This window comes from Lissotriton helveticus (genome assembly GCF_964261635.1).
Source record: "Lissotriton helveticus chromosome 1_1 unlocalized genomic scaffold, aLisHel1.1 SUPER_1_unloc_6, whole genome shotgun sequence".
Classification (NCBI taxonomy): Eukaryota; Metazoa; Chordata; class Amphibia; order Caudata; family Salamandridae; genus Lissotriton; species Lissotriton helveticus.
This window is the reverse complement of record NW_027611703.1, coordinates 1,350,278-1,354,569: the sequence shown is the minus strand read 5'-3', so window position 1 is coordinate 1,354,569 and position 4,292 is coordinate 1,350,278.

Here is a 4,292-nt window from a genome sequence, read left to right as displayed (position 1 = left end):
AGTCCTTGGGGTTCAGCCCGTTTGAATTGCTGTACGGACACCCTGTCCGGGGACCCCTCAGCTTGGTCAGAGAAGGTTGGGAGGCGGCAACCCGAGACCCCCCTCAGGAGGTGTTCCGGTACATTCTGACCCTCCGAAACCAGACTCGGAAGTTCCGGGAGCTGGCCGAGGCCAACCTGGAAGCGAGCCAGGAAGAAATGAAGCGCTGGTACGACCAGAATGCCACTCTGGTCGAGTTCCAGCCGGGCCAGCAGGTATGGGTCATGGCCCCAGTAAAACCTTGCGCCCTCCAAGGTAAGTGGACAGGGCCCTTCAAGGTGATCGAGCGGAAAAGCCAAGTCACATACTTGGTGGACGTCCAGTCCCCCCGGAACCCCCTGCGGGTCCTACACGTGAATCGCCTCAAGCCTCACTTCATGCGGACGGAGCTGAGCTTACTGTTGGCCACAGATGACGGGGCGGAAGAGGAACCGGAGCCTCTCCCTGACCTCCTCTGCACCAAAGAGAAAGATGGCTCCTTGGATGGAGTAAACCTCTCTCCCTCCCTCACTTCCCAACAACGCGAAGACTGCCGCCAGCTCTTGGGGCAGTTTTCTGACCTGTTTTCCCTCATCCCCAGAGTCACCGACTGGTGTGTCCACGATGTGGACACCGGAGACAGTCCGCCGGTGCGACACCGAGCCTACCGAGTCCCCGATCGAGTCCGGTCCTGCATCCAGGCCGAATTCTCGAAGATGTTGTCCTTGGGAGTGGTCGAACCCTCAGACAGCCCCTGGGCTAGCCCAGTGGTACTGGTCCCGAAAGCCGCTGCCCCCGGGGTCGCCCCTGAACTGAGGTTCTGCGTGGACTACCGGGGGCTCAATGCCATCACCCGAGCCGACGCTCACCCTATCCCCCGCGCCGATGAGCTCATTGACCGCCACGGGTCTGCTCATTTTCTCAGCACCTTTGACCTGACTTGCGGATACTGGCACTTTTCAGAGACTGGTAAACAGAGTCCTGGCCGGGTTGGAAGAATTCAGCGCCGCATATCTGGACGATATCTCGATTTTCAGTTCAGATTGGAGTGAGCATCTCCGGCACCTCTGGAGGGTGTTGATGGCCCTGCGCCAGGCAGGCCTCACAGTGAAAGCTAGCAAATGCCAGATCGGACAAAGCTCGGTGGTCTACCTGGGGCACCAGGTCGGGAGCAGGCAGGTCGCCCCCCTGCAGCCTAAGATCGACGCCATCTTAGCCTGGGAACCCCCAACCACCCAAACTGAAGTGCGAGCCTTCCTGGGCCTCACCGGCTACTACCGGAGGTTTATCCGGAGCTACGGCAGCCTCGTAGGTCCCCTCACAGAACTAACGTCCAAAAAGCAGCCCAAGAAGGTACAATGGACCCTGGTCTGCCAATGGGCGTTCGACGCCCTCAAGAAAGTGATGTGTACTGCCCCCGTGCTACAAGCCCCTGACTAGTCCAAAGGGTTTGTGGTCCAGACCGATGCTTCCGAACACGATATTGGGGCCGTATTATCCCAGATGAATGAGGAAGGTCTAGACCAACCGGTAGCCTTCATTAGCCGGAGGCTACTTCCCCGAGAGCAGAGGTTGAGCACCATCGAACGAGAAGCGTTCGCAGTTGTCTGGGCCCTAAAGACGTTACGGCCCTACCTGTTCGGAACTCATTTCCGAGTCCAAACGGATCATCGACCATTGCGGTGGCTGATGCAGATGAGGGGCGAGAACCCCAAACTGCTGCGATGGTTGATCTCCCTCCAGGGGATGGATTTCACTGTAGAGCATCGCCCTGGTACCAACCACGCCAACGCTGATGGCCTCTCTAGGTTCTTCCGCCTCAGCAAGGAAAACCACCAAGAGGATGGGTAGTTCTCCCTGACTTTCAGCTGGGGGACACGCATGTTAGACCCGGCCTCGTGGCGTGGTCTCCCCTGACCCTTAGGAACCCCCATCCGAGCTGTACACCACAACAGACCCCTGAGCCCCCGGCCTAGCCAACCCTTCCCTCCATGTTACGCACACACGTCCCCGGACTGTCCCGTCCGTGCCTCCATCTTCCCGGCCCACAGGCCCTGTGTGCCCACTTTCCGGCATCTAAGATGGCCGCCCGATCCAGCGCGGCCTTGGCCGAGAGGCGCCACCCTGGCTGGAGGACAGCGCACTCCCCGTGAGGGGGCGAGGGAGGAGCAGTTTCTCTCACACCTCCAACCTCACGTCAAGAGATGGGTTTCAATCACCCCTCTGGCCACCCTGAGGGCTGGCTCCACGCCTGCTGTGTGTCTGGGACTCCTCCCGAAGCTGACATGAATAGATCAAAGGGCCGCATGGCAGGAAACCCCAACAAGCGGCCCCCACGTGCCAAGACCCCTGCCGACCAGAACTCCGGAGATCAAAGAGGAGCAGCCCTATAATTGGGGATGCTCCGGGACTTTCGAAAGATTCGTTTTGGAACATCTGAGCCCTGCTGATTGACTCGCGGCTCCCCTAGAAAGCTGAAACCTCTGAGCCCTGCTGAGTGACTCGCGGCTCCCTCGCAACACTGGAACATCTGTGCCCTGCTGAGTGACTCGCGGCTCCCTCCTAACTTTGGAACATCTGAGCCCTGCTGGTTGACCCGCGGCTCCCATGCTAACTTTGGAACACCTGAGCCCTGCTGAGTGACTCGCGGCTCCCTTGCAACTTTGGAACACCTGAGCCCTGCTGAGCGACTCGCGGCTCCCCTGATTCTCCTGGTCCGGCTGGACCCTCATAGATCATCGTATCCCCCGGCTCGAGGATTGTGAGCTGTGCGCCGGATACTCACCGATATTGACTCTGAACTTTCAGACTGTCCCGCTACCCTCTTCCTGACCGAGACTTTTCTGGGCCCCTGCCCTGTTTGTAAATACCTGCTTTTTTTTCTGATCATAAAGATCCCCTTTTAAATGAAGAGACAAAAAAACGTTCTTAAGAAGCTACGGTGTGGTGTCTCTTTGTCGTGGGGTGCTGGTATAGTGTGTACGGGCTTAGATTTGAGACTCTCCCCCTGAGAAGTCTCTCGCCAGTGCTCGGCTTTGTACTTCGGAGGGTGGGCCCCAGAGTGGTCAGGTAGACTTCCTGGTCGTCTCTGAGGTCACCGTCCAACATTCCTCATCAGACTTTGACACAGAACAAGAGAGATACAGGAGCTGAGAGTGACTGGGAGTGGATTAAAGAGCCATGAGGAGGAATCAAGAATGAGATAAAGAAGCAGAGAGTGTCTGGTGTTGGATTAAAGAGCCATGAGTTGGAATCAAGAGTGAGATAAAGGAGCCAAGAGTGTCTGGGGTGGATTAAAGAGCCATGAAGTGAAATCAAGAGTGATATAAAGGAGCTGAGAGTGTCTGAGGTAGATTAAAGAGCAATGAGGTGGAATCAAGAGTCCGATTAAGGAGCCGAGAGTGTCTGGGGTGGATTAAAGCGCCATGAGGTGCAATCAAGAGTCAGATGAAGGAGCCGAGACTGTCTGGGGGTGGATTAAAGAGCCACAAGGTGGAATCAAGAGTGAGATAAAGGAGCCGAGAGTGTCTGGGGGTGGATTAGAGAGCCATGAGGTGGAATCATGAGTGAGATAAAGGAGCCGAGAGTGTCTGGTGGTGGATTAAAAAGCCATGAGGTGGAATCATGAGTGAGATAAAGGAGCCGAGAGTGTCTGGGGGTGGATTAAAGAGCCATGAGGTGGAATCAAGAGTGAGATAAAGGAGCCGAGAGTGACTGGGGGTGGATTAAACAGCCACAAAGTGGAATCCAGAGTGAGATAAAGGAGCCAAGAGTGTCTGGGGGTTGATTAAAGAGCCATGAGGTGGAATCAAGAGTGAGATAAAGGAGCCAAGAGTGTCTGGGGTGGATTAAAGAGCTACGAGGTGGAATCAAGAGTGAGATAAAGGAGCAGAGAGTGTCTGGGGGTGGAATAAAGAGTGAGATAAAGGAGCCGTGAGTGTCTGGGGGTGGATTAAAGAGCCATGAGGTGCAATCAAGAGTCAGATGAAGGAGCCGAGACTGTCTGGGGGTGGATTAAAGAGCCACGAGGTGGAATCAAGAGTGAGATAAAGGAGCTGAGAGTGTCTGGGGTGAATTAAAGAGTCATGAGGTGGAATCAAGAGTGAGATAAAGGAGCTGAGAGTGTCTGGGGTGAATTAAAGAGCCTTGAGGTGGAATCAAGAGTCAGATAAAGGAGACAGGAGTGACTGGGGGTGGATTAAACAGCCACAAAGTGGAATCAAGAGTGAGATAAAGGAGCCAAGAGTGTCTGGGGGTGGATTAAAGAGCCACGA